Here is a 23243-nt window from a genome sequence, read left to right as displayed (position 1 = left end):
TTATTGGAACAGTCTGTTAGAGAAATATTCTCATTCTACTTCCTAAATTCACCTTTGAACTAAGACTCTTTGGTACTGAGAATTACTTGCCCTTGTCCTTTCATTAATGTTTATCATGTCTACACATATTGGAGCCATCTAGCTGATATACCGAAGATGCTAGCATAAGAGGTTATACAATTCATCATATGCAGGGGAAAACTCTATTTCCACTACTTTTAGAAGCTAAATCTTGTAAGCAGAAAACACAGATCTACAGTAAATTTCTGGGATATCTTGGCTAAGGAAGTCTTATTTTCACTCTTGCATTCACCAAAGAGCACCCTTGAATTAATTCAAGTTTCTCAGCTTCAATAATATTGGCTTGTGGGGCTAGATAATTCATGGCTGTGGGGCTGTCTTGTGCCCTGTAGGATGTTTAGCAAAATCCCTAGCCTCTACCCTTTAGATTCCCAGTAGCTTCTCCACAGTGTGACAATCAAAAGTGTGTCTTGATATTGCCAACTGTCTCCTGTGGAGTAAAATCGCCTCTGGTTGAGAGTCACTGGACTGACAGTAAGAAAGGAGGGAGCTACTCTCTCCACATAAGTAATAAAGCTCACACAGAACTCCTGCCTGAAAGAAACTCATGCAACAGAAAACAGATTGGCCTTTTTATTGTTTGTCCTAAACCTCCTCAGGCCACCTTCTGGATTGCTGCTTGAATGCTGACAGGGAAGTCTACTTTCTCAATCAAAGTATCGTTAAAAAAATACCCAGTGAAATGCTGTATGATATGGTGCCATACAATAGTCAAGTATGGGAATATTACAAATGTCACAATATTAGTTGATAATAGGTAAGATTTTTTTGAAACCAATTTTTGTATAGCACTCAGTCAATGTGTTTTTTTAAATTCTAAATAAATGCCTTGCTTTGTTTAAAACCTCTACTTGTTTAAAATAAGAATGATTCTCTTTTTTTGTAAATAAAGATAAAAATCTATTAACCATGGACCTAATTGAATTAAATAATTCATTTTTTTAAAAGCCAAGGGGTGGGCTGCGTCTCCATTTTCACAGTCCCTACAAGCTGCAGTATCTATTGTCTCAGCCTGTAACTCTGCTTGCCGGTTAAGGTCACTTCAATGTGAAGAGAAAGAGAAAGAATTCTGCTGTGGACATTGAAAGAAGTAATTTTTTTTCCAGTCATTTCCTACCCATCTTGCTCATCCACTCCACCCCACCCAATATTCAAACATATGCTCAGTACTTTCAGGAAGGAAGGAAAGCTACCCAGGGGGTATAAAATGAGCGTGATTCAAATGCTTTGTCAGCTGGAGTCCAAGCCAGCAACCAATTTTCGCAAACTCTGCTACGTTATTCAAATTATCATAATATTATTCAAATAATCATAACACAGCATTGGGTCTTTGACCTATTAATTATCCTTTCATCCATTCCCTCCCTGCTGCCGAGTTAATTAGTCAGATGGCGGGGTCTCTGCTTTATGTACATTAGCTCAACCACAGAAAGCCACCAAGTTGTGTCAAGAGCTGCAGTGTTAGAGTCATCCTTTTCCGTTCTAATAATCATGTATGCAAATGATGTTTAATCTTTTTCTTCCTGCTAATAGCCTCACTGTTCGGAGGACAGCAAGCTTCCCTTCATCTCCTTTCTACTGCAAGTGTGTAAGTGTGTTTAAGAAGAAATGAATGGCAGCCAGCCACCCGTCACCCCAGATTTCCTCCTTGCCCCAGTTTTCCTTCTCCTTGAAATAGAGGAAACCATTTCTTAGACATGTGGAATTCTCTTTAATCTGTCCTGTGTGCCCCAAAGCCATGATTGAGTGTCCTTGATTGGCACTGGCAGTGGGGATATGGTCCTGTCTCCTGCCGTACTAACACCACTGGGCTCATCATTCAGAAATCTAATCCTCTGCCTCTCACAGAGTGCCTTCCTGGAATTCCTTTCTCATGTACTGTCGGGCTCACCCTAGGACATCAGTCTTGGTAAGCAAACAGCAAGCACATATCTCATGTCAGAAATGCCATCAAGGTGTTTTTAAATGTATGTACCTCTAAACAAACTGAACGGGTTTTCTGTCTTTGGAGTACAACAGTCCCTTTCAAATTGACAAGGAAGACTATTTCTGTGAATGCAGGATTGAAATTAGCATAGCTTTATTTTCTTTTCTATTAATGCAAGTTGAGTCAGGAAAACAGAAACTACTCTAGATATTTTGAAAGAAGGAAATTTCATGCAGTGTATTGGTTGCACAGTGATGGCAGAGCTAAGAAGCCAAATATGGAATGAAAACAGCCCTGAGATTAGCAACAGCAGGAAGCCACAGTGCCAATAGACAGGAGGTGCTGGTGCTAGAACCAAGAAGTCATGTTTTCCAGCTGAAGCTAGACTCATGAGCAGGCTGCCCAGTGGAAATGACACCAAAGAGAAATGCAGTCACTGTAGGAAACTAGCCCACATGAAGCAGAAGTAGACATGGAGAAGTACTCTGGCTGCTTCCTTCTTCCTGCCATCTAATCTCTCACCAGGTCTGCACTGATGGCTAAGAGCCAGATGCTGGGAAACCTGGAAAACATTATTTGCAGAAGGGTGGGAGATGAGTCTGGAACTTGGATTCATCTTTTCTTTTCTTTTGTCCACAGTGATAGGTGAATGAGTGCAGAACTAATCAATAACAGTTGAATAACAGTACCCAGATACACATAGAATTCAGCCCCTCTCAACTAGAATTCATGACAAGTCACAAGGTGTTACCCATCTAACGAACTAAAGAGTGCTCTGAGCAAGTTGAAGGAATAAACACAAACACCTAAGAAACCAACTATTACAAGCATTCTGGTACTTCTAGGATACCATAGTTGGCAGGGCAATGACCTCCTAAAGAGGTCCAAGACCTAATTTCTAGAACTTGTTTATATGTTATTGGGGTGGATGTTTTACCTTGCTGTTAAGATGCTGATTAGGATGTCTATAGCCCATATCAGACTATGTGGGTTTGATCTCTATTCTGGCTCCTGATCCCAACTTCTTGCTAATGTGAACTGTGGGAGGCAGTAGTGATGGCTCAACTAGTTGGATTCCTACCATCCTGGGGAGACATGGATTGAGTTCCTCGTTCCTAGCTCCCAGTACTAGCCATTGCAGGCATTTGATGAGTAAACCAGAATATAGATTTCCCTCTCTCTCTCTCTCTCTCTCTCTTGTCCCCTCCTTTTCTTTAAAATTAGTAGTTTTGGGGGCCAGCACTGTGGTGTAGTGGGTAAAGCAACCGCCTGCAATGCCAGCATCTTATATGGGTGCCAGTTCAAATCCTGGCTGCACCACTTCTGATCCAGCTCTCTGCTATGGCCTGGGATAGCAGTGGAAGATGGCCCAAATCCTTGGGCCCCTGCACCTGTGTGGGGAAACCCAGAGGAAGCTCCTGGCTCCTGACTCCTGGTTTTGGATCGTCACAGCTCTGGCCAACTGGAGAGTGAACCAGTGGCTGGAGGATCCCTTTCTCTCTTTCTGCCTCTCCTTCTCTCTATGTGTAACTCGGACTTTCAAATAAATAAATCCTCAAAAATCAATCAATCAATCAATTAAATTGATTGAATTAATATTTTAATTTATGTTGAGATATTTTACATTTTCTGTTACCACTTAAACCCACTCTGCTCAGGCCAGGAGACAAGAATGCATTCCATGTCTCCCACATAGGTGGCAGGAAACCAACTACTTGAGCCATCACCACTGCTTCCCAGGGTGCATATTAGCATGGGCAGAGCTGGTAAACAAACACAAATACTCTTGTGTGGGATGTGTTTGTCCTAACTGCTTAGCTGTTCCTGCACTCATTCCTTTGATGATCTTGTCCCTTCTCATGGATTAAAATACCACCTATTTACTGATCACTCCCAAATTTTATCCACAGTCCAGGATTCTCTGCAGAACTGTAGACCCAGATATCTAAGTCCCTCCTTGCCAGCTTTGCTGGCATGATTATTAGGCACGTCAGTGTAACATAGCTAAATTGAATGCCAGGGTCTCCATCTAAACCTCTTCCACCTCAGCCAATCCAGCTCAATTCATGATACCTCCATCCTTCCATTAGCTCAGACCCAAAACCTGGACACATATACATAAGTCTCAAATACAAGGAACACACCTAGCAACTACTTACCACTTTTTCACTCTAAGGACCCAGGAATTCTTACAGGCATGGTTGATTCTTGGATCAGGGCTGGAAAATACAGATCTGGAATATAGGCTGGATCATTTTATTGTGCCACAGTGAGAAAGTATTAAAATTAGAATGGAGCATATCAAAAGGACATGAGAACCAGCTTATAAAGGTTCCCACTGATGAAATATGAGATAACTTGAGCATCTAAATACACAATGTTATTAATGGATTATGATCCATTGAATACAAAGAATCTGTTTTATCCATTAATTGATTAATAGAAGGAAAGGGGTGGTATCTCCTTCAATAGAAAGGCAATCAGTAAATTTAGAAGATGGAATTTTAAAAGTCATCATTTGACATTATAATAATTATCAATCCATAGAAAAGTCATCAGTGCATGCTAAAATTTATAAGTAAAAGTCTAATGAGTAGCAGAGTATTTATTGCACAGTTTCAAAGTATCTCCCCACAAGATATTTATTAATTGAAAAGAGAAAATAGTAACTTGATAACAGAGAACCATGTCAGGCATTGTCTCAACCAAGTAACCTTCATAGGAAAGGAACAAATCGATGACATATGGCTCCCATTATATGATGCACTATGAGGCCCACAGCGCCCTTCTGTGACATTCCTGCCACAAACACAAAACCTGCATCTAATCAGAAGACATCAGACAAAGTCAAATTGAGGCATACTTTAAAGAACAAACAAATAAAAAACTGGACAGTGTACTTTAAAATTTTCCATGTAGCCAAAGACAAAGGAAGACTGAGAAATAATTCTTACTTAAAGGAAATTAAAGAGAAAACAATTGAATGCAACATGTGATTCAAGATTATCTTGTACTTTAATAGATAATAATTGGCAAAACTAGTGAAATATGAACAAGGTCTAAAGGTTAGATAGCACTTTTTAGCATATCAATGCTAATTTCCTGATCTTTAATATCATTGTGGAGTTTTGTAAGACATACACACACACACACACACACGGAGCACAAATGTAATAATACATGAGATCATTACAAACGCAATAATATAAATGCAATAATATAATGGGAACTCATTATGCAATAATATAATGGGAACTCATTTATTCTTGAAATTATTCTGTAAGCCTAAAATTCTTTCAAAAGTAAAGTTCTTACATGTTCATAGAACGCTATATATGAACCCAGATTCTTTGTGCTTGTCATCCCTGTTGTTACCACTCTCAGCCCCACCACCATCTGTTTCCAACCCCAAATACCACAGCAGCCTCTGCACTGGTTTCCTGCTTCTGCTCTCATCCCTTGCTGTCTGTTGTCAACACAGCAGCCAGAGCAGTCCCTTTAGAACCTAGGTTGGACCATGGAAACCCTCTATTTGTAATTGTCAGGGGCTTCTTGTCACTCAGAGCCAAATACAAAGCCCTTGCACAGTCTCACAAGACCCTAGCATGATTTGGCATCTCACTTTCTCCTCTCCAACCAGTCACCTTCTTCTTTCTCTAGAACCTCTGCATTGACTGTTCCAATGTCTGTAAGATTCTTCCTCAGAATTCATCCTTCAGCCTTCCTTCCAAGTTCTCAGTGGAGCTCACACTAACCTTTCACTTCAAGATTATTTTTTATCGTTTGAAAGGCAGGATTATAGCGAGAGAGAGAGAGAGACTTCTATCTGCTGGGTTACTCCCCAAATGGCTGCAATGGCCACTGCTGGGCCAGGTAGAAGTCAGGACCCAGGGTTTTATCCAGGTGGGTCTCCCACATGGGTGACACTGGTCCAAGTGCTTGGGCCATCTTCTGTGTCTTTCCCAGGAGCATTATCAGTAAGCTGGATGGAAGTGGAGCTGCCAGGAAATGATACCAGTACTGCAAGCAGTGGTTTAACCCTCTGTGCCACAACACTTGAGCTCCCATTTAAAGTTTTTTTTCTTTTTTTTTTAAACTTTTATTAAATGAATATAAATTTCCAAAGTACAGCTTATGGGTTACAATGGCTCCCCCCCCCCAAACTTCCCTCCCACCCGCAACCCTCCCCTTTCCCGCTCCCTCACCCCTTTCATTCACATCAAGATTCATTTTCAATTCTCTTTACATACAGAAGATCAGTTCAGTATATATTAAGTAAAGATTTCAACAGTTTGCCCCCACATAATAACACAAAGTGAAAAATACTGTTGGAGTACTAGTTATAGCATTAAATCACAATGTACAGCACATTAAAGACAGAGATCCTACATGATATTTTTTTAAAATTGATTAATTTTCTATGCAATTTCCAATTTAAAACCAAGTTTTTTTTTTTCATTTTCAATTATCTTTATATACAAAAGATCAATTCAGTATATACTAAGTAAGAATTTCATCAGTTTGCACCCATACAGAAACACAAAGTGTAAAATACTGTTTCAGTACTAGTTACAGCATTACTTCACATTGGACAACACATTAAGGACAGATCCCACAGACACAGTGACTCCTGTTGTTGATTTAACAATTTGACACTCTTGTTTATGGCATCAGTAATCTCCCTAGGCTCTTGTCATGAGTTGCCAAGGCTATGGAAGCCTTTCGAGTTCGCTGACTTTGATCTTATTCCAACAGGGTCATAGTCAAAGTGGAAGTTCTCTCCTCCCTTCAGAGAAAGGTAGCTCCTTCTTTGATGGCCCCGTTCTTTCCACTGGGATCTCACTTGCAGAGATCTTTCATTTAGGTCTTCTTTCTTTTTTTTTTTCCCCCCAGAATGTCTTGGCTTTCCATGCCTAAAATACTCTCATGGGCTTTTTGGCCATATCTGAATGCCTTAAGGGCTGATTCTGAGGCCAGAGTGCTATTTAGGACATCTGCTATTCTATGGGTCTGCTGTGTCTCCCGCTTCCCATGTTGGATTGTTCTCTCCCTTTTTGATTCTATCAGTTAGTATTAGCAGACACTTGTCTTGTTTGTGTGATCCCTTTGACTCTTAGACCTATCAGAGCCATCGAATGTGAACTGAAATTGATCACTTGGACTAGTGAGATGGCATTGGTACATGCCACCTTGATGGGATTGTATTGGAATCCCTGGCATGTTTCTAACTCCATCATTTGGGGCAAGTCCGATTGAGCATGTCCCGAATTGTACATCTCCTCCCTCTCTTTTTCCCACTCTTATATTTAACAGTGATCACTTTTCAGTTAAAATTTAAACACCTAAGAATAATTGTGTGTTACTTACAGAGTTCAACCACCAGTACTAGAACAAAAAAAAAAAATACTAAAATAGATAAAGTATTAAATTGTACATCAACAGTCAGGAGGACAAGAGCTGATCAAGTCACTGTTTCTCATAGTGTCCATTTCACTTCAACAGGTTTCCTTTTTGGTGCTCTGTTAGTTGTCGCCAGTCAGGGAGAACACATGATATTTGTCTCTTTGGGACTGGCTTAATTCACTCAGCATGATGTTTTCCAGATTCCTCCATCTTGTTGCAAATTACCTGATTTCGTTGTTTTTGACCACTGTATAGTATTCTTAAAGTTACACCACCCTCAATTCCCTTACCTTGCTCCATTTTCTTTTATTCTTATTGTCCTTTTCTTTAACTATATGTGATCCTGTATAGTTCACATACTTATTCTCTCTACTATAAATGGACTACCTTCAACTATTGGAACCTAACTTCCAAAAGTATTAAACACCATCAGTTTTGCTTACTGATCAGGATATATCCCAGTACAATGTGTGTGCAAATTTAATGCTTAAGAAATATTGCCAGAATGGATTAATGAACCTGCACTGTCTTGGCCTTGATTTTTTTTTTTTTTGCTCAACTTTAGGTACTTGAGATTTATAATGTCGTTTATGTGAATATATGGATAGAATGTTCATTCACTTGTAGTTAGAATTTATTCATATTTCACAATTATATAGTGTGGGCTATTGCATGCATGTGCCACAGTTTATTCAAAATGTTGATGGATATTAAGTTTTATGTGCTTCTTGTTTATTACCTATGGATACAAATATTATTGGACACACGCATGATACAAATATACAAATCTTTCTCAGTGTTAAATGTTTAGAAGTAGAAGTTCTAGGATATAGAACATGTGCATCTTTAAATTCAAATTATTTTAAACCACTAAATTTGTGGTAATTTGTTAAAGCAGTAGTAGAAAACTAGTATATACCTAGAGTGATGGCTATCCCCAGTTTTCTAGACCCTTCCTCTTTTTTACTTTTCTTTTTTGTGTTGAACAATACATGCCATTTCCTATACATTATAATTGTTATTATTTCATGTCTATCCCAATAAATTACAAAAGACAGAGAGTCTTTTTGCCTTATTCTCTACTATATCCCCTGAACATAGTACTATAGTGTCTGAACATAAAATACAAGGATCAATAAACATTTGTGGGAAAAATATCAGATTTGAGAGTTTACATTAATAGGAGCAGTCGTTTGTGAAACTGCTTTTATCTTATCAATTTAAACTTGGAATTTTCCATAGCATTATCAAAATGCTCTTCAAATTATACTCAAATGATTTCTTTAAAGGTGGTTTTCATTTTCCTGGAAAAAAGCCTTGTAAGATAGCTACAAGTTGATGCATCCAGGGCTGATTATATTAAGGATTATACACACTGAGCCACAGGAGGAACTCCTGAACCCACTTTAATAAATGGATAACATTTCACCAATTTCATCTACTGTTTAGAGAACCTCCTTCTGCCATAAATCAGCTCTATGGCCTAAGAACAAGGCAGGGGATTGTCAACGTCCCTTTACTGAGTAATTCCAGAAATGCCTTAAAGTTCAACAAAGGAGAGATCCTGACATTAGAAGGCTGGAATTTACAACCTAAGGGAAAGCCCCAGTAGGACGAATCAAAACACCAGGCTGAAAGCCCCATGAGACCATCTCAGTCTTTGCTTGCAAAAGTATTCATATTTCTGTACCAAGACTTTTTCAAGGAAAGAAATTAATGCACTCAAATTCAGCTTACCTTGTAACTAGGACAAAAGCTCTGCCTTTGTCACATTTCTTTGTAATGTTCCAGGAGGTGATCATATAAACAGTCTGCTGTAGATCTGTTTGGCTCCAAAAGAGGAAATGGCTTTTTCCTGTGAACTTGCTAGAAACTTGATGATGTCAGTGGTCTAAGCTCGGGTCACTTCCTGGGACCTGTTAAGGAGCATCAGCTGCATGTGTAAGCACCAAGAAAGTTACACACAGCTCAGATGACAGGAGAACATGTTGGAGCACAACTTCACTCAAGAAGTTATCTTTGGTTTCTAGTAAGGATGTAGTTTTCCAAGATAAAAAAGACACAAAGGCTTCCTTTCATCTGTAAAAACATTATGTAGATTTATTACTTTCATCATATGAAACAATAAAAGATTTTTGATCTGTTGGACTGTCTTTTCCTTTAAAGCAGCTTACCTGGTAGAGTTCTGCCTAATTAAAATCAAGACTACCAAGTATTGCTAAAAATCTATACAAAGTGATCTTACTCAACATTTGAGAGTTGCTCAAGCAAATTGCATTGAAACTAGGGTATGTTTGTAATTGCTGGTTTGCTAAATTTTGATTGCACTAACATGTAGGACACGATGTATATTTGTTGGATAAACTGCATTTACATATATGATACTGAGTATGATAGATGGATTAAACTCAGATGTGAGACAAGCTCACATAAACTTAAAACAACCAAAACAACCAAAAAACAATATAGGCTAAATATCGCTTCAATAAGCTTAAATACTGCGCTGTATACTATCAAAATTAAAGAAAAGTTTACTGAGCTAAGGAATCATTCAGTTATAATCAAACACTTCTCTTACAAATACATGTCTTCTACAAAATAGTGATACCCTCATTAAACTTGGAGCTTTTCACAAATCTAACCCATGGTCTTATAGCTTTGGAGACTAACATCCTATAGTTGTAAAGCACGTAGAAACTGTACGTTTTAACTTTCATCAATGTCCTGAGTGAATAGGAAACATTGATTTAGCTGAGGTAGTCACCTGGAGAGAGAGTGAATTCCTTAACAGATGGGATTGGAATGCAAAATGACCTTGCTACGTCAGAGAGGCAGATAGATGCAGGCAGAAAGACACTCCAGAATGATTAGCACAATAATTAGAGTAAAAATAGCACAAAAATATATAACCAAAGAAAAGGGCAAACCTGGTAAGAAAGGTTACACTGTAAAGAGCCTGGAAGTTGTGAATGTGAAGCAAATTAGATAGCATAGAACAATTAATAGAGTAAGTGAATAATCAAAGCAAGCAAAATATTTACTATAGTTTATGTGCAGATGTGAAAAGAGGAGTTAGATTTTAAAATCCCTCTAAATTCTGAGCATGAAAGTTTTACAAGAGGATTGTTCTAGAAGAATAAATCTGAATTTATTCTTCACTCACTTGTTACGCAATGGAAATACTAAGGTGTATTCTTAATTGCTGTCAAGGAGTCAAGAGTCTAATAAGAGAAGTGTACATAAGCAAACAAATGCAACAGATAGGTATTTTGAAAGAAGATTGATGGAATATTTAACAGTAGTCTTTAAGCACGCATTGTAATCAATGTAATAAGGAAACTGAGACGTACTGATAGAAGGAGAAATTCTGTCCAAGTAGTCTGACTCCAGAGTCACACTCTTGACCTCTCTGAATACTGCACCACTTTGTAAGAACACAAAAATTAAGGGTTGTGAGAACAGTGACTTAAGGACAACTGTCTGATATCTAACGCTCAAGATGGGAAATTTGATTCCTACTGGTTCACATACAAGGAAAGCTAGCCAAACTGACACCTTGAAGGAAACAGGCCAATTACTTAGGTAGCATGGACTTCCCACATCCTCCCTGAGTATTGCACATATTACTTTTCTTTTTTAAAAGATTATTTATTTATTTGAAAGGCATAGAGAAAGGGAGGAGAGAGAAATCTTCCATTCACTGATTCACTCCCAAATGGCTGCAACAGCCAGGGTTGGGCCAGACCAAAGCCAGGAACTTGGAACTCCATCTGGGTCTCCCACATGGTTGCAGGCACCCAACACTTGGACCATTTTCTGCTGTTTCTCAGAAGCATTAGCTGTGAGCAAGATCAGAAATGGAGCAGCTAGAACTCAAACTGATGTTCATATGGGATGCTGGGATTGCAGGTGGTGCCTGTTCCACAACACTGGCCCATGGACACATTATTTTTCTTGGTACAGTATTAATTTCTAGAGGAGAGAGGAACCAAGACTTACTTAAATGAACTCAAGTGAAATAGGAGTTTATCCTAAGAGTGGAGCTAGCCATGGGTAAGGTAAGAGCCTCTGTCACTGGGTCAGGTGTTCTTGGAAACCCACAGAAAGGTAAAACCCCTAGCCTCATGGGAAGAACAGGAGCAGCAGAGGACCAGCATGAGCAAGAAGAACAAGTCAGGGAGTGAGTTCGTTCCAGGCTGGCTCGAAGGGGCCCTCAGCTGCAGGACTTGACTGAGCCTCTGGCATCAGGATAACGTGGCTGTCTGACCTTTGTTTTTCCTGGACCCAGGGCTGCCAACTAACCGATTCATCTTCTCTTCCCTTAAGTTCTTCCTTGTCTGAGTTCTGTCTGCTACAAAAGTGTACCATTGCTTGTGTGGCTCAAAAGCAACATAAATGACTTTCCCCCAGTTCTGAGGCTGGCAGTATGAAAGCAGGGTGCCAGCATGGTCGAGTACTGTGAGGGCGGTCTTCCAGGCTGCAGACTGCTGACTTCTCACTGAAACTTCACATGGCTGAAGAAGAGTGAGGCAGCTCTCTTGGGTCCCTTTTATAATCCTGTATAAAAACCCCATCACGGTGCCAGATTCTATCCCGGTTGCCCCTCTTCCAGGTCAGCTCTCTGCTATGGCCCGGGAAGGCAGTGGAGGATGGCCCAAGTCCTTGGGCCCTGCACCCGCATGGGAGACCAGGAGAAGCACCTGGCTCCTGGCTTTGGATCAGCGCGGTGCGCTGGCCGCAGCGGCCATTGGAGGGTGAACCAACGGCAAAATGGAAGACCTTTCTCTCTGTCTATCTATCTCACTGTCCACTCTGCCTGTCAAAAAAAAAAAAAAATCACAAGGAGTCCACCCTCATGACCTAATCACCTTTCAAGGGTGACATTGGGAATCAGGATTTCAATAAATAAATTTCTAGAGGATGAGAATATTCAGTCCATTGCACTGTCCTGTGGTTTCTGTGAGTTCAACCATGCTGCTTCCTCCTCATTTCAAAGTGTTTGTGGACCTGACTATCTCAAACCTTGGCTCTTTCAGATTCTGTTAATTCATTCTATAAATCTCACTTTAAAATGTTTAGGGAGAGGCTGGCATTGTGGAATGGTAGGGCTAAGCCTCTCTACCTGTGGTGCTGGCATCCAATATGGGCATATGGATGCCAGGCTGTTCCTCTTCCGATACAGCTCTCTGCTATGGCCTGGGAAAGCAGCAGAAGATGGCCCAAGTCCTTGGGCCCCTGCGTCCATGTGGGAGACCCAGAAGAAGCTCCTGGCTCCTGGCTTCGGATTGGCGCAGCTCCAGACATTGTGGCCATTTGGGGAGTGAAACAGCAGATGGAAGACTTTTCTGTCTCTCCATCTCTCTGTCTGTAACTCTGCCTCTCAAAAATAAAATCATAAAAGAAATGTTTAGGGAAACAGGACCTGATTTGCGACACTGATCTTATTGTCTTTATTTGGAGAAGGCTTTTTATGCTCTGTATGAATCAGCTGTGTGTCTCCAGAGGTGTCTGAGGTTTGGGGTGGCAAAGCGAGTATGGGGAATTAGACAAGCCCAGGTGAATCAGAAGTTGGCAACTTCTGCTCAAGAAATGGTGTAGGACCATTCACTTACCCAAACATTTGCTGGTCTCTAAGATGTGCTTAGATACACACAGCCCATTGACACAACCCTGAGAGGTCAGGATTACTGCCCCTACTTGCGGTGGTAAAGTGCTTATGTTGCTGTGCGTGACAGGGCTTAGGTCTGACCCATGTCTGCTCCACCTGAAAGATCTTCTTTGCTCCACCCTGTGTTGTTTGACGTGACTTCATTCCTCTGCACTCTTCTCCAAGCAAGAACTGAGGGGGCAGTGAGAGCAGTACCTAGGACTTCTTGAACTAGGCTCTGGGAAGAAATGTCATGATGAAATAGAAATTGTCTTATATTTAGTTTCTTTGTTCCAAAGTGAACTTAAAAGAAAATTGGCAGCTATCATCCTCATATCACTGACACCAAATCCTGCCTAAGTGCAAATACCTGAACCAGCTGATCTCTGAAAGTTAAAAAAAAGTGCAAGACGTTTGTGTAACACTGAATCTGGGGGAAAAAAAACCCTTTATTTAATGTGCATTTACTCCTTTAATCATCACAGTACTCCAGAAAGTGTTTTACCATGTCTATTTCACAGATAGGAAGACTGAGGCAGTGTGAAACACAAGGTCACCCAGCCATGGGGTGAAGGGCCAGGACTCCATCCCGGCCTTAATGACGCCATAGTGCTTTGGCTCTGCTCTTCCAAGCTTCTGCGCCCTTCATCAGGTGGGTGCAAACATTCTCACCAGGGTATGAGTATGTTTCACCTGTTCCCTGAAGACAGGGGAAGCGTCTCCCTTTTCTAGATGCAAATTGGAAGTTTGTCTACAAAGAGAGGTGTAAATCTGTCATGAGTAAAAGCCTATCAAGGTTTTTTAGAGCAGCTCCATATACCAATATTTGAATTTTAATCCCATAGAGGTCTCTTTCCGTATGTTTCAGACCGATACATGAAGAGCTATGAGTCACAGGGAGATCTGTAAACAATACAGTAGCCAGCATTAATTGTATTATTTACTCTTGAAAAAGGATGACTCTGGAATATGAAAGTGTTCTCATTGTTGCTATAACAACTTCAGCTTGCTTTTAGATTCCCTCTGTTCAATGAAATGCTTATGTTTACCAGAACTAACGATCATGAAGCTTAAAAATATTATGTATCCATAATGCATGCTACTTAGCCAATTCATTTATAAAGGGAAATAATGAGCAAGTGGTGAAAGGTAATGAGTGAAATTCCTTGAGAACTGAACTCAGAGAAGTTCATTGTGAAGCACGCTCCACATAAAGCTCTGTGCTGCCTGTGGCCATGCATTGCTCCCACATCAGCATGCAGGCGGCAGGGGACCAAGACTTGGGTGCCTGTTGTAAACCCAGCACCCAAACAATGCCTGGCAAAGTCATTTGCTGAATAAATGATAAGCAATGCTAGAATCCTCTCGTTTCAGACCACAATGAATGTTTGGTCTCTTTAGTTTATCGACTATTGACAGCAAGTGGAACATAGGATGCTTACCTTCATGGTAGGAGTTGGATTTTCTTGATTTTTGAGTTCTTGCTGTAATGTTGATTTTTTTTTTTTTTTTGCATAGAAGATGCACAGCCAGCAAGTAATTAACTGCTGAGGTGTTAATATTCAAGGAAACAGAGAATAGCCTCATAACTTAGAATTTGAGGTATTATTATGTTCTTTTAAATTATAGAGGTAATTTAATCTTCATTGCTTCCTTCAAATATAAAGGAATCTGACTAGCAAGAGTGCAATGTGAAAGTCAAAGGCACAAGAAAACTAAGCATGCAGGTAACATAGAGACATTCTTGCAGAAAAGAATTGTTCAAGACACTATAGAGCTGCTCAAATAAGCCCACACCTTCCCACTCCTAGAGTCTGACAGTTGAAATGTCAGTGATTACTGGGGCAGGGGAAAGACATCCCCAGGTTCCCTGGAGTAGGGCTTGCTCTGACTGTGATAATTTGTGGATTACTCACAAACCATGTGATCAAGAAAGGAAGCAGTAGAGCCCAAGACTGCAGGTAGTGATGCCTGCTAAACCCTGTAGGTATGGAGAAAAAGGAAGGGGCCGCTTCACCAGCAAGTGATGTTATTTCATTGTCACCTCTCTTGTCTCACGCACATGTGCTTGAAGGCAGGAATCCAGGCTCTTACTATGGGGAGAGCAGGTCACAGTAGCAGCATCCTGTGCTCTTCCTCTTCCTGTTACCTTTCTTTCCTCACTCCTATCTCCCTTACCAGCTATATCCCCTGCCCCTTCTCCACATCACACATCCCATAAAGCCAGGGGGAAAGGGTGAAAAAAATGTGTGTGTGTTTGTGTGTGTGTCACATCATATAATTCTTTACAGCAGTTCCCAAAGTTTTAGAACACACAAAATCAGAAGGGCTTGGGATGTTTGACGGTCATCAGAATAAAACTGGGAACGCAACAATATGCTACAAAAATTCTGAGGGTCTCTTGAGTGCAAAACATGGTAACCAGAAGGTTATATTTGTAATATCTGGAACATAGTTTTAAGAAGCCATAAATGGTAAGATGTACTATAAGTTAAATATCAGGTTTTCAGGAGGAAAAATGCCCACAAATTGATTGTACAAACAAACATGAATTTGTAATAAAGGACAAAACATTCATATATCCATTTAATTAAAGACAATTTTCTCCTACAGGGTAATGAGCAAAGTTGGAATGGACAATGTATTCAGATATGTTGTGTAGGAGTCAGTGGAGCCACACTGAACCCCGGGCAGATTAGCCTGGCATCATGGTAACAAGCTATTTTTCATAACCAGTACACATCATTTTGGTTTCTTTAGCCCTTGAAGATTGACAGTATAATTCTGAAAAATATCAGAGTTTTTTCTGCATTTTCTATTTGGTTAAACTAATAGTTTCATATTTTTCCTTCATTAAATTACATTTCACTGGAAGTTAAGCAGCTTTTCTTGAAAGTCAGCCCAAAGGTTTTGACAGTTGTGTTACTCAAAAGAGTTGAGTCTCTTCATGGCCCACCTTGGCATGGTGTCACCTTTCGAAGGAAAACCAATCTTAAAGTCCAGAAATAATCAAAAAGCAATTTAAATCTTTAGTGCAATCTTTTAAAAATGCCAAAAAATGATTTTGTTTATATCACATAGGAAAACACATTTAAATATTCTTCCTCCAGCTCTCCCTCTCACACCTCCCCCTGCACCCTGACACCCTGACCGCCATCCCACAGAACAAAACACTAGCACTCTCTAGCACTACCCATGTTAAATGTCCTGCCAGCTGTTGCCTCTCCCTTCTCCTCCCCATGGTCCTCTTGGTCTTCTTCCTCCATAGGAAACTCTCTGCTTTCCCAGTGTGCATCTGCTGAGCTGGTTGTGTCTTCCACTCCCCAGTGAGATTTTCTGTTTATTTCTATACATTTTTATTTACTTATTTTATTTTTTAAAAAGATCTATTTATCCAAAGGCAGAGTTACACTTGGGCCATCTTCCACTGCTTTTCCAGGCACATTAGCAGGGAGCTGGATCAGAAGTGTGGTAGCCAGGACTTGAACTGGTGACCATATGAGATACTGGTACTGTGGGCAGTGGCTTTTCCCACTCTTCCTGAGTACTGGCCCTTTATTTATCTCTTTATTTGAAAAGCAGAGATACTGAGAGACAGAGAGGTAGATAGATAGACAGAGGAAGATTTCCCATCTGCTGGTTCAATCCCCACATCCCTGTAACAGCTGGAACTCAAGCCAAGAGCAGGAAACTCAATGCACATATCTCATGTGGGTGGCCAGGACCACTTCAGGAATCACTGCTGCCACCAAGGGTCTGCATTAGCCGGAAGCAGGAATCAGGAACAGAGCCAGGATTTGAACACAGGCGCTGTGATGTGGGATGTGGGCATCCACACGGATCCTTTACCACTATGCCAAGTGCCTGCCCAGAGATTCTCTAGCTAGCCTGTTACTGACCTTATTTTTGCAAAGTTGGGGAGTGAAACAAGGTAAATAAAGTATGGAATTTGGAATTTTAAACAACCAGACCTCAAATTTGATATTGAATTTTTAATCTCTTTAAAAGTCTGTTTCCTGATTGTGGAAAAGGGTTAAGTAAGTACCTGAAGTCACAGTGTCATCCTAGTGGGAAATGAGATGATCTGGAGGCATGCAGAGGGCCTGGAACACAGGAAATACTCAAAGACACTCCCATTCATACCCATGCTCTCAATCTGTACCACTATCTCGGGATATTCATTGATGAATTTTAAAAATGTTGTGCTCGTTTGGGTTTTTCATTTCTTTTTCTTTGTCTTTGTTTCTCTTTCTCTTCTTCACAGGGAATTGGTAGGGAGGGAGGTAAGTGGCACAGCAGAACATTAAAGCTCTAAGTCCTGCTTGGATTTCTTTTACTCAAAGCCACAGACCGTGAGTGTGAAGAAAGTTCTCCTCACTGCTAGTGGGTGTTCTTCCTGGGGGTGTGCAAGTGGCAGAAGGAGGGAGGGAGTGTCACGGAGGCTGGGATGAGAGAAATTACATCCCACTGAGGGAATGGGGTGGTGGCAAGAGCCCAAAGAGGAAAACAGCAGCACTCACATCTAGCAGAGTGTGACTTTACATACCCTTACCCAAAACCTCCTATGTGCTAAGCATGGCGGGGTGTCTGGGCCTGATGAGGCCATAGAGACAGGGACAAGGGACCTCTCAGCAGCAGCTTGTAGGTACCAAATGGAATAAGATAAAGAGGAACCCCCAAATCTAGGCCTTGTTTAAGTTCCCAGAAACATGGCAAAACCCCCAAAACTAACAGGGGAGGATCCCAATAAAGATAGTTTTCCTCTTCTCTGCAAATCCAGTAGAATCAATGCTCAGAGCCAGAAATTAAGTTCAATTTGAGAAGGAAAATTTTCTGTCCTGCACACCAGAGCTCATGAGCCTGAGGTAGGACACGAATATGAGTCTTCCCTTATGCCGTTTCCCATTTTTATCCAAGTGTACAAATGAGGGTACAAAGTGACTACAAAGTCCGGAGCTTTCATCCGTTAAGGTAGTCACAAAGCCGTGTTTCTAAATGAAACCATGAAATCCTTATAATCCTGCAATAATTCCAAGAGTCATTCTTTATGAATAATACATCACCAAATTACACTGCCCCTTTCACTTAGAAAAGAAGCAGGTTGAGTGTTAAATTCTTTATAGATGTCTCCATTTGCCACATGTGAACATGTTTAAATAAGATGTTTTACTGTACATGGAATTGGTTGCTCCCTGGAATATTTGCTGTCATTTTTACTAACTATTTACTCATTCATTCATTTGTTCATTCACTTACCAAGTGTCTAGCTGGTTCCAGACACTACAGCCAACCCATTACTGTCAACCCAAATGCATGCACAGTCTTTACCTCTTCTAATCTGAAATTTCTTTTATTCTTGACGTGCATTTGACCTCCATTTTCTGAGGATCAAAATCAGCCCCAGAGGGCATGCCTAAGTCGCTGACTGAGTTCAAGGGTTCCCATTCTTTTCATTAGGAGAAAAGAATTCTCCAGGGCGAAAGCTTGCACTGTTAATCTGCAGTGAACTCCTAGAATCTTACTAAAGACATTTTAAAATAAATTGGAAAAACAAGATAACAGTGTCAATGCTTCTCACCTGTACTGTAAGAAGCCCTGAAGACAGCACACTGGACAAGATATTTTGGATAAATTAGAGAACCAAATACTTTAGGGATCAATCCAAGATGACAGAATGGAGAGACCCTAAACTCTCCTCCACCACAGAAAAGAACCAGAACAACAAAGGAAGGGCCACATTTCTATGAGAGTGACTGAGGGAAAACTTTAATAGAGAAGTGACAGGAACACTAAATAGCACAGAAACTCTGAAAACCAGCAGAGAGGGAGGAACAAAGCACACTGTAGGTCCTGCCCTGGCTCCCCAACAAGGGGTATGCCATGTTGCTCAGCAAACTAAGTGGAAAGTTCCATGCCTGCCACCAGTGCCACAAACTGGCAGTCCTAACTGCAGAAGAGTTCCATAGAGTCCTCAATGACTTTAAATCCAAGCTAGAAAGCTGACTGAGATCTAAGCAACAATAGAAGCTTACTTTGCCTCTGTCCACCCCTAGAGCCCCAGTTCAGCTCCTGAACTCCATTCTGTCTTTGGGACAGCCAATAGCCCTGTCACTACCAAAAGCTGCAGAGTTAAAGCCAGGGTGTTTCATAGATCAGAGAGGAGATCCCTCTGCATCCCACATCTATGGCATTTCTGGGCATGAGCCCTGAAGTCATGCTTACTTTCTCTGAACAATCTAGAGTTGTTTCCCTCAGGTCTGCCTCTTGGGACTCAGTGACAGCAGCAGCCCATATACAAACCCAGAGAACCAGACCTGAGGAAGTCCCCTCTGCACCTCTTAACACAGAATGCTGGGTGGCCCGAGCAGAAGTCTCTCTTCTGCATCTCTGGGACTACAGCTGCTGCTTCTACAATCCTGGTAGTAATTCATATTCACTAGTAGAACGTGTGGGGCTCTATCTGAATTCCTCTGCTTTGGGCTAGTGGCTGCCAGTCCACATCCCCAGTGTAACCAGCACTATTCCAATGAAACCTGGGTACAGACTCCACTGCATCTTATAGCTCTGGAGCTATGACTGATGGCTCCATAAGTCCTGGGAATACCTGAGTTCTCCCTGTGGGACCCAGGGAAGGCTGTATCTCCATTCCATTGCTGCAGACCCATGGTTGCCAGTGCACAATTTCCAGCATAACCTATGCTTTTCCTGTGAGACCTAGACAAGGTACCCTTCCTGCCCTGCAGCTCCAGGACTGTGACTATTCGTATAATATTCTTCAGTGTCAGCAAAAACCATACTGTGGAATCTAGGGAAGACCCTACTTTAACTCCACTACTCCAAGCTCACACCTGCCAGTGCAAAATCCCCAGCATAATCTGTATTCACCTTGTGGGATTTCAGGAAGGTCCCCCTTCACAAGCCCCAGGCTTTTGATTCTATAAACCTCAGCCTCATCCATGTACAAACAGCAGGACCTATGTAATGTAGATCCAGGGACACAGCTCTTGGTGCCACAAGCTCCAGTGTCACTGAACCCTGCCTGTTGGGACTCTATGTCCCACAGCTTCAGGAATATGAGTAGTTTCATCACAAACCCTAATATGATTGACACCCAATTTTATGGGGGACTAAAGACAATATGAATGTCCTCGTTCACTCCAATGATATACTACTACTTCCATAAACTGCTCGGAACTAGATAAACAGGACACTTTATATATTGCTGGCATTGATTATTGCAGAATAAATCACTCAGAAGTTATACTTCTGGGTTCACCTAGAATCAAAGGCAAAGCAACTACCTAACTTATATCCCACATTCTACCTAAAAAAAAGACTTTTCCAACAAAAACTACTCCACAAAGAAGAAGGAACTGTTACCCCAAATGCTCAGACACTAACATAAAGACACAGTAAATATGAAGAGCAATGAAGCATGGCACCTCCAAAAAGAACAATAGTTCTCCAGAAATAAATCTTGATTTGAAGGAAATCTATAAAATACCTGATAAAGAATTCAAAATAATGATCCTAAGGAAACTATATAAGATACAAGAGAAAACAATCAAATAAATAAATAAAACCATTCATGATAAGAATGAGAAGTTCAACAGAGATAGACATAATAAAAAGAATCAATCAGAAATGTTGAAACTTAAAAATTCAACTAGTAAAAAAATACAAATGAGAACTTCAACAATAGAATAAACCATGTAAAAGAAAGAATTTCTTATCTTCAGGACAAAATTTTGAAATAACTCAGTCAGACAAAACTACAGAGAAAATAAGAGAATGAAGTAAGCATATAAAACATAAGAGATATCTTTAAGTGAACAAATATTCATCTTATAGCCATACTTGAAGGAGAAGAGAAAGAAAGAGGCTTTGAGAACCTGCTGAATGAAATAATAGTTGAAAACTTCCCAAGTCTTGAAAGTGGTATTGGCATCCAGATATAAGAAAAACAAAGGACCCCAACCAGGCTCAACCAAAATGACTTTCTCTGAGGCATATTCTAGACAAATTTTCCAAAGCTAAGGACAAGTAGAGAATCCTAAAGACACTGAGAGAAAGTATTAAATTAAAAATAAAGTGAAACCCATTAGACTAACAGCAGACTTCTAAGTAGAAATTTTAGAAGCCGGAAGACAATGGGATGATTCATACAAAGTATGAAAAAAAAATCCAACCAAAAACATCCAGTGAAGATATCAGTCAGAAGAGAGAGAAAAATAAAGAATTTCTGAGACAGGCAAAAAACAGAATTTATCAATGCAAGACCAGCCCCACAATAATTCTTGAAAGGAGTCCTACATTAAAAATATTCATCATGAAAATATGACAGTAAAAAATTCACTAACACTTCAAATACACAAAAGAGAAAGAGAATCCAAGCTTATTATTACAGAAAGCCACAAAAACACAAAATCAAACAGCAGAGGCAGAACTGAACAGAGGAGATATAAAATAAATACCAAGCAATCAACAAAATGCCAGGAGTTAGTACTTATCTGTCAATATTAACCTCCAATGAAAATGGATTAAGTTCCCCAGTCAAAAGATATTGGTTGGCCAAATGGATAAAAACAACACACAATTATATGCTGCCTATAAGAAACTCACTTCACAGGTAAAGATGCATAAAGATTGAAAATGAAAAGATCTAAAAAGATATACCATGGATATGGAAACCAAAACTGAGCTGGAGTAGTTATGTTCATATCAGACAAAACAGACTTCAAATAAAAAAAATGTAAAAAGAAACAAAGAAAGACATTATATATTGAATAACAATGAATTCCTCAAGATGATATAACAATCATAATATATATGCACCTACCAGAAGACAACAAAATGTAAAGCAAATACTATTAGACCTAAAGGGAGCCAACTTCAACAATCCACTGTCATTAATGGATAGATCATTCAGACAGAGCATTAAGAAAAATACATTAGAGTTGAATAATACTATAGTGCAAATTGATCTAACAAACATTACAGAACATTTCATCTACTAACTACAGAATACACATTCTTCTCATCAACACAGGGAGCATTTTCTAGGATAGACCATATATTAGGCTACAAAACAAGACTCAGTAAATTTAAAATAAAATACCATGTCTATTGTCAGACTACAAAGGAATAAAATTAGAAATCAACAAGAAGAATAAGAGAAAATATGCAAATACATTGAAATTCAACAACATGCTCCTGAGTGACCAATGGATCACTGAAGAAATTAAAAAGGAAGTAAAAAATTATTGAATCAAATGAAAATGAAAACATAATATATCAAGATGTGGCTATAGTAAAAATTATTAAAAAGGAGGTTTATAGCAATGAGTGTATATATTCATAAAGACTTCAAATTTATTACAAATAATTATATATATTTATGTCTACAGTATTATATTTCAAGACATATATAAATGTGTACTGATCTTCTTTCTATGACCATTTACATGTATCAATGTGAGCAGTTGCTGAGAGGAATCTCACTAGAAAAATAATCATAACAACAGTGTAATAATGTAGATTATTCTATTCTGCCAAAGTACAAGTAAGATAGGATGAATATGCAAAAACTTAGCCAAGTAACTCTGTGAACCCCTCATCAACTCTATTCATGTACCCAGTTCAAATCATTATTACATTAGGACATAAGCAGTATACATAATGAAGTAATCTTTTATGCATTACATAGTCCTTTATAATCCTGAAAATCAAGATTCTTCTGTTTAGTATTTTTATCCTGCTGGACTACTCTGGCCCCCTAGCTACAAAATCAAGTCTCAAACTGTGGTGTTCAGAATTAAACAAGTGTTCCTAAAGTAATCGACTTTAGGAAATGGATAACTCTGGGAAAATCCAGGTTAACTTTGTTTAAAGTTGCTTTAGTATAATGATGAGATGCTATTGTGGTTTGGATGTGGTTTGTCCCGCAAAAGTGCATATGTTGAAGCTTGGTCCTCAGTGTGGTGGTATTGATATGATAGAAACTTAGAATTGGGGCTCAGTGGAAAGTAATTAGGTCATGGAGGCACCACTTTTATGAATGGATTGATGCTCTCAACAGCCATTCTCTCTGGTGTGACTAGATTCATTCCCCATGAAAATGCACAGTTATCAGTGAGTCTGACACCACCCTAGAATCCTACCTCTGCATGTGTTCTCACTATTATG

This window comes from Lepus europaeus, chromosome 1 (assembly GCF_033115175.1).
Source record: "Lepus europaeus isolate LE1 chromosome 1, mLepTim1.pri, whole genome shotgun sequence".
NCBI classification, from domain to species: Eukaryota; Metazoa; Chordata; class Mammalia; order Lagomorpha; family Leporidae; genus Lepus; species Lepus europaeus.
This window is presented reverse-complemented; position numbering follows the sequence as displayed.